This window comes from Hylobates moloch, unplaced genomic scaffold (assembly GCF_009828535.3).
Source record: "Hylobates moloch isolate HMO894 unplaced genomic scaffold, HMol_V3 SCAFFOLD_37, whole genome shotgun sequence".
NCBI lineage: Eukaryota > Metazoa > Chordata > Mammalia > Primates > Hylobatidae > Hylobates > Hylobates moloch.
Genome location: NW_026652312.1, coordinates 1385084 through 1399054, shown reverse-complemented (window position 1 = coordinate 1399054; position 13971 = coordinate 1385084).

Here is a 13971-nt window from a genome sequence, read left to right as displayed (position 1 = left end):
AACTAAATATAAGTCTTAGTAAAAAAAAAACAAAAAACATTTTATCCCACTGATAGAGTTTCCATTATCTTTTAAAATTATTTTAAAATCAGGAATAAATGTAGAATTTTGAAATTTTCGGAATATATAGAGGTTATATTTTTCTTAGACTTAATAAAAATATTTTTAGTTTTCGACTTATTACTTGCAACCCATTTTTCTATCTTTCAGTGGGAACAAACTATTCTACAAAATCTGCTTTATTTATAGATATTCTCATTTTAAAACTTCTTATTCTTTTCTTAATCAGAATAATGTCAAAGCATGATTAAAGAGTCATGTCATAATGGAAATGTAATATGAATATATGTGAATGTGTGTTACTTCATTTATTTGTTATTTTTGTCTGTTTACTGACTTTTCTTCAAGTTCTGATTAATGCCTACTTTAAAATTCTAAACATACAGAAATGAAGAATTACACTAGGGAAGCAGAAGAAATTCACTCATCAGAAACGGGGAGAACATTTTCATGTTGTGCTCTAGTCCCCGGGCACGGGGTTCAGCAGCTGGTAGGGCCAATAGTACATTTGGAAGGAAACATTCATGTTTGCATTAATGTGACCTGTGAGCCTTAGGTTTCTGGTAAAGAACAGTCACCTTTACAGAATATGAACATCTCTCAGAATCATAATGTAGTAAATAAACAGCGCTATCATCATCATCAAATGGGACTGTGGAGTGGAAAAAAGATATATTCTCTCACAACAGACTTTATAACGTAGGAAGACAAACATCTTAAAATAACCATGGCAGAGCAGTGGCAGGCAAGAAGCAAGGTTGGGAAATAGAAATGTAAATGGTGCTTTGTGTTCTCTGTGGCAGGTGCTGGAGACTGTTATCCTTTTCTACCTCCCACCTCCATATCCTCCATTCCCGGGAGCTTAATTGCTTCACAAGCTCTCAATAAATACTGAATTAAATTGAATTGAATAAACTGTACCTGCATATACTTAGGATATTACTAGATTCCTGTTTGTTTCTTTGTCAAGTTTTTCAGGACAACAGTTATCACACTCAAATATGAATACTTTAAGAATGATTTAATAAAAGAATCACATATAAAGGTATAATCAGTGTAAGGAAGTCACAAAAAGTATCATATTAGGCTGGTGCAAATGTAATTGTGGCTTTTGCCATTAAAAGTAATGTCAAAAACCGCGATTACTTTTGCACCAACCTAATACATTCATGTTAGTCCATTTTGCACTGGTATAAAGGAATACCTGAAACTGGATAGTTTATTTTTAAAAAAGAGGTGTATTTGGCTCACAGTTTTGCAGGCTGTACAATCATTGCACCAGCATCTGCTGGGCTTCTAATGAAACCTCAAGAAGCTTACAATCATGGCAGAAAGCAGAGGGGAAGCCAACATATCACATGGTGAGACAGGGATCGAGAGAGGCAGGGAGGTGCCAGGCTCTTCAAACAGCAGCTCTTATGTGAACTCATTACCATGCGGAGGACACCAAACCATTCATAAGGGACCTGCTCCCATGACAAATACCACCCACTAGGTCCCACCTCCAACATTAGAGATTACATATCAACATGAGATTTGGAGGGGACAAACATCCAAACTATATCAATATCCACAGTGCTGGTAAGGGCAGAGTTGCTGCCATTGCAGGTGCAAATGGAAGGGGCAAACAGTGGTCATCGTACCTTGAAAGACAGAATCCTGTAAAGGAGATTGGTTTAATGAAGCAACCCCATCTGATGAACGCAGGTAGCCTGTGCATGAGGGAAGCCAGGGAAATAACTACCCAATCTCACTCTTCCTCCTATCTTGTCTCTTGCTGGGCCACACCATAGCCAAACCCAGCTGGAAATGATAAATCAGGGGCGTTCCTTGTTTGGTTTATAGATCAGCCTCTAAGGTGGAGGAGAGGGCAGAAATTGAAAAATAGATCTAGAGGCGTAACCAGAAGATATGCTCACAGTCTGTGTTCTCTGACTCTGTTTCAGACTCAGTAAACAAGAACTGGGAACATAATATAAATCATTATAACTATCAGCTATGGTACAACTATTTTTTTTCTTCAGAAAGACAAAACCAAGGAATAACTGCAGTGACCGGAGTTGCATGTAATTTTACCTAATGTTAGTCAAGAAGTGGTTGGCAAAATAAAACACACTACTTTTAAGAATACATTTTATAATTCTTTTCCAAGTGCAAAAAGTTGCATCATAAGTCCTTCTTATTTTAGGAAAGGTCTATGAATTACTTATGATAATGTGGTTTAAGATGTTCAAGTAAGTATAAATGAAATATTCATAAGTTGGCTACTGTTAAAGATTTCACTGCAGGATTTTTTTCCCAAAAGGTTTTTCTTTTTTCTATCAAAATCTCTGGTTCACATCACCATCAGTAGCCTGAAACATATAGCCAAAAATAAAAAAGTTAATCACCTTTAGACCTTCTCCAACCCTACTTCCACACATAATTCGGCGGAAATGTATAATTGAAAATATACTCTGTAAAAATGCTGTCTTTAGCATTTTCACATATCTGCTACCGGAAATAACTCCTCCAATTGCTAGCAGAAATAATATGCCTTATCAGGGAAATAGGGAGATAAGCTAGTGATATATTTGGTTATCCTTTTGGGTATTGTGATATATAAAAAGAATTCAATTTCTCCTTTGAAGCTTGTTTCTAGTCCCTAGAAAATGTTATGTAAATTGAATCAATTTTAAATGTCAGTACTCTTTACAGTGTTCAAATGTGCTTCCTGAAATAAAAGAAGTACCTTTACTAAAAAATACTATGGTTTTTCAAGGATAGAAGCATAATAACTTGAAAAAATATTTTATGATTAATTTGAAAAATTAGTAAAGAGGGGTTCTGGAAATACTAGAGAAACACAGAAGCATTAACATTAAAGGTCTATTGCTAATTGATATTCACTCTGGGAACCAAGATAAAACCTGTCTCAACACTCTGTTGGTTTACACTGCTCCAGCCACACAGGGATCTATAAAGTTAGCTCCATTTGAGCTTCTCAGTGAGATCTGCAAAACAATTCAAGACTAATTTTCAAAAAAGGGCAATTACAACTGTCAATCAAACACAAAATTAAAAATAGCAACCATTTAAATGTTTTTTTGTTTAATGCATTAAAGAAGGAATGAGACAGATGTCAATTCAAGTGAGAATTTACCTACAGAGGTTTATATTGTCTACCAGACAAATTTCGCTTGCATTGCCAAGAAGAAAAATCATCTGTGTTGCCATGGATAGGTAACACTTGCATGATAATTTCTACTGCAACATAAATTCTACATCTTCAAAAATGTTAAATAGCCTGGTCATGCAAAGACATTCAAATGTTCACAGCCCTAGAAGATAGGCTAATCCTGGGTGGATCCACTGGATACCACGCAGCATTCTACTGAAAGCACTCTCAGTTGTTTGTTTCCTTTCTCTTTCTTTCTTTCTCTTTCTTTCTTTCTTTCTTTCTTTCTTTCTTTCTTTCTTTCTTTCTTTCTTTCTTTTCTTTCTCTCTCTCTCTCTTTCCTTCCTTCCTTCCTTCTTTTCTTTCTTTCCTTCTTTCTTTCTTTCTTTCTTTCTTTCTTTTTTCTTTCTTTCTTTCTTTTTTCTTTCTTTCCTTTTTTGTACGTTTCCAAGTCGTGGATGAGTTGTCCCAAAAACAAGGAGTTATGATGAAGTCAACCCCATCTAACAGATTTAGTTGCTAAGCCATACTCATATCTTTTTAGAATTAAAATTAGTTTTCTTTTAGAAAGTTCCCTGTTTTCTGTATTTTACATAATGTGTGCTGACAGCAGCCAAAAGAAAAGGTGATAGCTCACATTCTAGTGAAACCTTGGGTTTTGTGGCTCAGAGTCCAGTTGCCAAAAGCTACTCTTTTTTTCAGTAAGTGAACTTCTGTATTGTTCAGATGGTTTCCTGCCCAGCTAATAAACTACATTTGTTTCAGCTGCTTTGCAGATCTGGGTAGCCAGTGTAATGTAAACAGTGCCAACTGCCTGAGAGCTGAAGAAAATTTCATAAACATCAGGCTGATAAGCAAGAAAATATTTCTACCAGTAAACATTTCTACCAGTAAATATTCCTCTTTCTTCTACACAGAGTGTACACTTGATGGCTGGAACAAGAAGAAGGAGTATGGAACTTTAGTAATTATGGTAAAGCAGTCATAGCATCTTTAGACTATTTACCTCTGAATTTCTTTAGAAGAAAAATAAGTCACTGTCTTATTTAGGGCAATGTTTTTTTGTCACTGTGTTAGTATCAGTTAAATGCAGTCATTAACTGATCCACGACTACATTTCTCCAAGGTTCTCTAAGTCAGCCAAACTAAGTCATTTTATCATCACTTAAAAACCACTTTTTAGAATAGAAATTCTGCCTTATTCTAATGTAAACAATATTGGATTTAAAAATTAAACAGATGGGGCTGGTAATGACAGCTATTTGGAGCAGATACTGAATACAGCTTGGCTGTGTTACATTTGTAAATAAGTTTTCTCACTTTCTCACAGGCAAGCTGGCCAGTTTTCCATTTGTTACTGATTCAACCTTTGCTCCAAAGCAAAATTCTATGCTCTATACAGACAGCGTGCAAGAACAAAATCTTAACCAACAATTCTTCAATAAGCCCTTTGTAATAGGATTTCTGGCTTGACTTAATTTATTTCTACTGTCTCCTCTTTTTTTAACATTTAGTTGTGGAAAATTTCAAACATAAAGAAAATAGTATAAAGAACTATGATGTAATCATCTCACATCAACAAGTAACAATATTGCTCTATCCGTGGCCCTCTTTTCTTTCCCCCTCCCCTAAGTCATTTGGAAGCAAATTCCAAACGTTTTATTTCATCCACATATCTTAGCATGTATCTTTAAAATGCAAATACTCACTTTCTATTTTTTGACATAGCCATAGTTGCATGTTTTCACCTAACAATTTAACAGTTCCTTAGTATTCCTTCACTCTCACTCTCTTTTCTTTTTTTCATCTTAGTTGTTTTAAAAACTAGTGGTTTTTCCTTCAGTTTCCCACAGACTGAAATTATTGATTAAATCAACTTGGCATGGTTTCATATGTTACTTCTGTTACAGGTTTTTCTTGTAAATGGGATCTGCAGTATTGGTCAGATCTAGGACTGATATTTTGCAAGACTACATTGTAAGCCATTTTTTAAGTTCTGTCAGAAGGCATATGATGTCTGGGTGACACTTTCTATGGTGTTAGCCTTGCTGATCAATTATATCATTAGATGCATTCTTTCATCAGAAGTAGAAAAACTGTGATATTCTAATTTTCTTATTATATTTTTATGTATACGCTAGAATACATCTATAAAGAAAATATCCTTTTCCCGACGTTTGGAAAATTTGAGGTATTATTCATAAAGGATAGAAAAAAATGCTACATTTTTTTTTTTTTTTTTTTTTTTTTTTTTTGAGACGGAGTCTTGCTCTGTCACCCAGGCTGGAGTGCAAAGGGTGCAATCTCAGCTCACTGCAAGCTCCGCCTCCCTGGTTCATGCCATTCTCCTGCCTCAGCCTCCCGAGCAGCTGGGACTACAGGAGCCCGCCAACACGCCCGGCTAATTTTTTGTATTTTTAGTAGAGACGGAGTTTCACCATGTTAGCCAGGATGGTCTCAATCTCCTGACCTCGTGATCCGCCCGCCTCGGCCTCTCAAAGTGCTGGGATTACAGGCATGAGCCACCGCGCCCAGCCAAGCTACCTTCTTATTAATTATTTTTCAAAATAATGAATTGACTACTTAGAAAAGAGATCAGAAAGCTTTTTTTTGTGTAGGGAAAAAGAAGTTTATTTTATTCCCATCTTATGTTCAAGGCCAAGGCCTTTATAACACAAGAGATGAACTAGAGAAAAGCATAGAAAGTATTTAACAGAAGTTTTATGTGAGACAGATGTCTTCATAAGGAAATGAAGACCCGAAGAAACAGGTAAACCTGTGTGTTTCTATGCTAAGTTTTATGAAGAAGTGGGTAGATGCAGAGATGTACGATTGGACAAAAGGGGTATAATCTAATGATTAAAAGCTCTGAGAACATAACAGGGCTTTTTTGTTCACATCCTTCTGTATCCCTGGGTCTTCAGAGATAAGGACTTTCCTTTCGTTTGGGTATAGGGTGGGCACTTCTCACATGGTCTGAAGATCTAACTCAGGTGACAAGGGCAGGGAAAGGTGATCTTTTACTTCTGCTGTTTTCTTAAATACCAAGATGCTATATTTTGAGGTAGTATGTCCTGAATCCTATCACTTGCAAAGAGCCAATTGTAAATCTTTTAGGCTTTGTAAGCCATAGAGCCTCTGTCACAGCTACTCAACTCTACTGATATAACCAGAATGCAACCATAGAAAATAATGTAAACAAGTTGGTGTACTGTGTTCCAGTAAAGTTTTATTTACAGAATCAGAAAGTTAGACGGATTCGACTCACAGGTCATTGTTTCCAGTCTGTAACTTTGAATATCTTCAAAATCACCAAGAGGTTTTTAAATTTTTATGTTGGCTTTTATGTAGTATTTTAGCAACTTGTTTCATTTAGTGTAAAAGTTGTTACAGTGTTTTGGGCTTTTTTTTTTTAAGAGACGTTTTAGACCCAGTGCAAAATAGCGAGGAAGGTACAGAGATTTCCCATGCACCCCCTACTCCCACACATGCCCAGCCTCTCCCATTACCTACAGCCCCCACCAAGTGGTGATTCATTACAATCGATGAACCTATATTGACACATCCCTGTCACCTAAAATTCACAGTTTGCATTAGCATTCACTCTTAGTGTTGCAATGATTTGTATTCATCAGCATAGTACCATACAGCATATTTTCACTGTCCTCAAATTCCTCTCTCCTCCGCTATTCCATTTTTAAGTTGCGCATCTGTCCCTCCTTTGGCCAATAGAAGGCTCCCTAGCTAGCTGCTGAATGCTTTGAGAACATCCCCAGGAGTCTTTGATAGCCTGATTTCTTGTAAGACAAAACATTCCAGAATTATCTTGTATATTTTCTGCCCCAGATTTAGAATCAGATATTTCTTCTAGTATCTTCGACTTTTGTTGTTTTTGTTTTGTAGAAAATGAAATTTAAGCACCACAATCTAGACACCATGGATACTTATTATTATTGGCTAGTCCTTGTTTCTAGACTATTTTGTTGGACAGAGTTAAGATATCTGCTTTTTTTTCAAGTCAAAGCCATTAGGAGTTCAAGCACATCCTAGTACCTATATGTTTTCTTCAAATTCAGTCACTCAAGATTATTACATAGCCTGAGCTATTTTACATCTGTTCCTCCTTTTTTCCCACCACAAAAATGCTATTTGCCTGAGATCATAGACACAGATTTGAAGTTCTTTTCACAGTGCTTCAGTACCTTAGTGATGCAAAATTAAATTACTGTTTCATGCTCTTTCGTTTTAATTCTAGTTAAAACTTACAATGGCAGACATTATCAACTATTCAATCAATAATCTATAATTTCTCTCATCTAACAGAACCTCAATTTTGTTGTGTCTACATGCCATGTTTCTGAGTGTAATTGAGCCTCAAACAGAATTGGGTTTCTATTAGTGAGAAAGAATAAGAAAATAGATGTTATGCAGTTAATTAAATGGAGTCAGCCACACTTACTATGAACTACAGCTCTGCTTATTTCTCCAGTTTCGTGATTGACTTGGTTAACATCATTAATGACTGCCCTTCTGGCTTCCCATTGTTACTATTAATTTTTATTACTCTCATTTCATATTTATAAATAAATTATGTTACATCAAACACCACATTCTTCTCATCTACCCCTTACCTTTGCCAACACACACACATACACACAAAAAAAATCTGCTTCTAATCCTTATTAAATTCAAATATCCTAAAACATTATTGTCATCTTATAATTTTTGTTAATAGTAGGAAAGTAGACAAATAGAAATATTTGTAAAAGTTTGTTTCATGATACATTTTTATCAATAAATATTTCTACTTTTATCCATATTATCGAAGCTGTCTTTTCTTTTATATGGCTACTACAAATTAAAGAAAACAATATTTAACAAGAGAAATTATCTGTCAAATCCTTGACTAAACATCATGAAGCATGGATGCAACACAATTTCTTTCTCAAAAGCCTTGCAGTAAAGTGTGGGAATCAGACAAGATTTGGAACTTACTCTATATTATCACCAGTGGCATTGACAAATGTGCAAACATTTAAATTGAAAGGAAACACATCCCGATAGCACACAGCAATTTAGAATGACAGATCTGAAGCTAGGCCCTCTGAATTTAAATCTGGATTCATTATTTTCTAGATGTGTTACCTTAGATTAATTATATTGTAAAGTGGGTTTAATAATTTGAAGTATATATGGAGCTGTTAGGAGGATTAAATGTGTTAAGGTATATACATCATTTGACATGACATCTGGGATATTGGAATTACTCAATAAAGATTAGCAAAATCATAGGTTATTAACTACTTAAGAAAATGACATATACTAGATATGAGAGTGATATTGATTCTTTCATGATTATTAGACTAATAAAATAAAATAGAAATATTCTTCTATATATTAGAATAAATTTTAAGATACAGAGTCACATTTCTCCAATACTACTAATTGCTAATAATAGTCTTTTGGGTACATGATTTATTGTTGAAAAAACACAGATTTTTAGACAGGACCCTAATGAAAGTAAAATTTTTTCATCAACTAAATCTATAGATAATATTTCAAGAAACTATTTTTTTATATAGGCACAATAAACTTGTAATATTCTTTGCCAAACGTAAGTAACAGCCTATCTATAAGAATCTGAGAAAATGTTTTATGATGATATTTTAGAAATAATAACATCAAAAAACACTCTAATGGCCCTTTATCAAATCACTTTTGTGCTGTACCCGGCAAGATAAACTTGCACATGTATGTTTATTGCAGCCCTGTTCACAATAGCAAAGACTTGGAACCAACTCAAATGCCCATCAATGACAGACTGGATTAAGAAATTATGGGACATATACAACATGGAATACTATGTAGCCACAAAAAAGGATGAGTTTATGTCCTTTGCAGGAACATGGATGAAGCTGGAAACCATCATTCTCAGCAAACTAACACAAGAACAGAAAACCAAACACCGCATTTTCTCACCCATAAGTGGGAGTTGAACAATGAGAACTCATGGACACAGGGCCTGGGGGTGTGGCGGGCATCACACACCAGGGCCTGTCGGGGGTTAGGGGGGCTGGGGGAGGGATAGCATTAGGAGAAATACCTAATGTAGATGACAGATTGATGAGTATAGCAAACCGCCATGGCATGTGTATACCTATGTAACAAACCTGCATGTTCTGCACATGTGCAGGTATCTTCTCACTCCAACCAACACAAATTCCAGCATACATCACTGACTTAAACTAGTATGAGAGCTATATTCTAGAAACTAGACTGAAGTTCCAGTTTAGGAATAGATATTTGGCCACCAAAGAATTGTGACATTATTCCATTAGAAATTTGAATTGGGATTAGGAAAGACTGAGCTAGCGAACTGAACCAAAAATTAAAATAAACCCTGCACTACATGCTGATGAGTAAGTTTAGTAATCTGAGGCACAGAGTTCTGCAAGGAGAGGACAAGAGTCTATTTACTAACATTTACTATTCTTACTATGTTCCTGTAGCATATTTTTTGATTGACTTATTCAACATTTAGTCTGAACACCACATACTCCTTTGTCTTTCTCTCCAATAGGATCTATAGAACTAAAATATTTATTGCTCAGTCTCTCTATAACTAGGATAGACATTTAAATCTGTTTATGGTCATGGGATATAAACTTTAGCCCCCTGTAGAGATTTCCTTGTGTTGCTTGGCTTCCTCTCTTCTTCCTATGTATAGACGTTTTCATGCGCATCCCTGTGAAGAGACCACCAAACAGGCTCTGTGTGAGCAACAAGGTGGTTTATTTCACCTGGGTGCAGGAGGGCTGAGTCCTAAAAGAGAGTCAGCAAAGGGAGATAGGGGTGGGATCGTTGCATAAGATTTGGGTAGGTAAAGGAAAATTACAGTCAAAGGGGGCTGCTCTTGGAGGGCAGGGGTGGGGGTCACAAGGTGCTCAGCAGGGGAACTTTTGAGGCCGGATGAGCCAGGAGAAGGAATTTTACAAGATAATGTCATCAGTCAAGGCAGGAACAGAACATTTTCACTTCTGTTGTGGTGGAATGTCACCAGTTAAGGCAGGAATTGGCCATCTGGATGTGTACCTGCAGGTCACAGGGGATATGATGGCTTAGCTTGGGCTCAGAAGCCTGACAGGCATGCATATTGATACCAGTGTTCATGTTAGAATGACAGTAACAGAAGTCACATTCAAAGAATGGTAAAGCTAGATAAAGAAAGGTTCTTGGATAACAACATTGCCTGTCTTTGACTATTTATTGAGCAAATTAAATCAATCAGGTTCTCAGTTATGTCCAATGCTAACTTATAAGTGCTTTATTTGTTTGAATTCTATTAACTCATGAATTTTCCTAAATACCATAATTTGGTAGGAGTTATTGTTTTCTCCATTTCACAAAGAAATTTAGGCTTAAATAATTACCTGACTGTATCAAAGTCTCGATCAAAATCACATTTCTCGTATGTATTAAGGCAAGGATTTGAACCCATATGGTCTGATTCCAGAACCTTCATTCTAACCTACCATTATCCCATGCTTCTATTTACAATAAAAAACTCAGGAAGAGTACAGGAACAAGCAGAGATTAGGATCTTCTGTGAAACCAAACAAAGTAGTCTTAATTCCAAATTTCGTGAAGCTCATTAAAGTGTGTTTGCTTGTTTTGGTGTTTGGGATACACAAGATATTCATCTTAATGTATCCTGTACGTTTTCTTTATCTGCAAAACAGTGTATGGATACTGACCATTGTATTAAATGAGATAATATACGTAAGGTAGCTAAAATAGGACATGTCATGCTGCTTTCCAAAGCAACACAGCTCCAATGGAATTCTATTCAAATCTCAGTGGAATCTAATATTTTATGACAGATCAAAAAGCAAATGATTTTTAATCCATTAAATCTTTGCAAGTCTCACAGATGCAGAGATTGCAATTCTGGCATTGCTGTAGGGTAACTACTGGCCAAACGAAGATACTTTGAATCCCTGGTTTATCCTCCAAATTTAACTTTAAATTAAAGATCTACCATATTAGCCTTGAATTAGTGTTAGCAAAATAAAGTCCCAATGAATAAAATCCTATCCAAAAGAATCTGATTTTTTTTTACTTGTCTCTGTGCCAGTTTAGAACATGAGGAAATGACTTCAGCTGTGTTAAAGTAGACAGAGATGTAATTAGCAACAGCAATATTTTAGAGCCATTGACCCTATCCAGTGTGACAAACACTGGAAAATCAATTGCTTGGTGTGGGTTGGTTGAGAGCAATTAAGAATCAAGTAATTTTTCAGTGGTGCATGTGGGGTGTTTTTGTTGTTGTTTTTTTGAGTAGTAGTCAGCCATTTTAAAATCTCTTCAGCATGTTGAAATGCTAGACCAATTTGCCATTTTATGACACTCGTAGGCTTATACAATTAAGTTAAGGTCCCTGAACAAGTTCTGACGAGATTAGAGCATTTCCACTTGCCCCAGTTTTCCCTTACAGATTTTTTTTCACTGAGACTGCACATACTGCAAAGAAATCATCAATAGGCAATCAGTCTCAGGTTGACTTTCTGGGCTAACATAAAACTACACCAAATCAATTATAATCTTAAAGGCCTATGGATAAGTTATTATTTCTCCAGTTAGGTAGTTTATAATTATTTATATTTGATTATCTTAAGAGCAAAATGTAATGAAAAACACTAAGCAAATCATCTTCAAATTAAAGCAAAATAGTCAATATAGTAATTCAGTAATTCCATGTTATGACTTCTAATGGCTTATACAATTTTTGGTAATATGTTTACCACATAACAGCAAAGCCATACAAATAGCATCCATTTTTAAAAGGTATTTTCTAAGGAAATCAGCAATGAAGTTTACCATTTAACAAGCAGATGTTCAGAGCTCTGCTATCTATTATGTTAATAACCCCAACTGCAAAGCTTGATTTGTAAGTGGAATGCTTCTTACACCTGGTTGTCTGTCCCTTTTCCCTATAGAATTATCTTAAAAGCATTTTCCACATGGAAAGAATGTAAGGTAACATATGGCTTTTTGCATCTCAATTACTTGTAATTATGTTATTTTAAAAAGTCGCCGGGCGCGGTGGCTCACGCCTGTAATCCCAGCACTTTGGGAGGCCGAGGCGGGCGGATCACGAGGTCAGGAGATCGAGACCATCCTGGCTAACACAGTGAAACCCTGTCTCTACTAAAAATACAAAAAATTAGCTGGGCGTGGTGGCGGGCGCCTGTAGTCCCAGCTACTCGGGAGGCTGAGGCCGGAGAATGGCGTGAACCCCGGGGGGCGGAGCCTGCAGTGAGCCGAGATTGCGCCACTGCACTCCAGCCTGGGCGACAGCGAGACTCTGCCTCAAAAAAAAAAAAAAAAAAAAAAAAAAGTCAAGATTATTGACTCTAAAATCAATAATTAAAGGCTACAAACATTGCAAGTAGTTAATATACAAAACTTAATTATTTTTAGGAGACTTCATGTTAAGAAATATTGCATATGTACCAAACATCAATAGATTAGAAGTTTTAGCTATATGATGCATTTCTCCTAGGAAATCTTAAGTGGGGATTGTTAAAGAAAACTGGAATCTGACAGTAGTTAAAGTCATTAGACAGATTTTATTCAGAAATTATCGTAATAGAAGAAAATAGACCAGCACAGAGTTGGGCTACATTTCAAATACAGCATGGACAGGTGGGGATTTATAGCCAAAGAAGCGTGTTGGGGGTTGGTGGATAGAAAATTACTAACAAGAAATATCAGGCATAAGAAGGCAATGGGTATGGGTAGAGGAGTTGCAGTGAACCTCCCTTGACTGTAGTCTTCCTGAAGGCAGATCAGGATGATGAGATACCAAGGATGGGGGATGAAGATCAGGTATTAAGGGTGCAGAATATTCACTAAACTAATTTTGCATATTTTTCTCTAAAATTGAGCAATGCAAACATAGGCAAGGAAGTCCAAGGGTTGAGGTCGAAGTTTGGTCAAAGACAGATTCTTTGTCAAAACCCAATATATAAAATAGATAAAAATATAGCTGTTTGAGCCAAAGCATAGGGACTAGTGATTAACCACCTATTTTAGTTCCTCTTCCTCTTTGGCAGGTTTTAGATCTCTCACCAGAAATTCCAGACGTCTGCGTGTACAAGAAGTTTTGACATTTATTAATACTGCTGATTTGAAATTACTCTTATTTTCAAATTATCTCTTCAGTTCTTATTGTATTGACTTAAAATTACACAGGCTCTAGAAACTCCAATTTTCTCAGCTGTGAAATGCAAATATTGTAGCTTACCACATGGGGTTTGTAACATGATTAAATCAAATAATTCATCAAAATATCTGATAATATAACAATTTAGATTGGTGAATTTTTATTAACATAATGACTTAAATATTAAGTCAGGAATTTACTGTAAATATGGGGACAGACATTACTCTATAAAATGGTTATTTCAAATTACTTTTTCCAATAAGTTTGAATATATATTTGAATTAAAAAGTAAATTTGAGTACTGAAGAGAAAAATGGATAGAGTTGGTTTTATCAAACACTAATAGTCACTGAACTAAGTGTAATGGATGGAAAGGAGGCAGCATTAAAAACAATGCTCGTGGATAGGACCTTACACCATCGCTAGAGCCAGTGTGTTTATTATAAACTGTTTCCCTAACATAGATTTAAAATGGACTGTGCTTTCAAAGAGTTTATCCTCAAATGGGGAAACATTTTAAAAGACACAA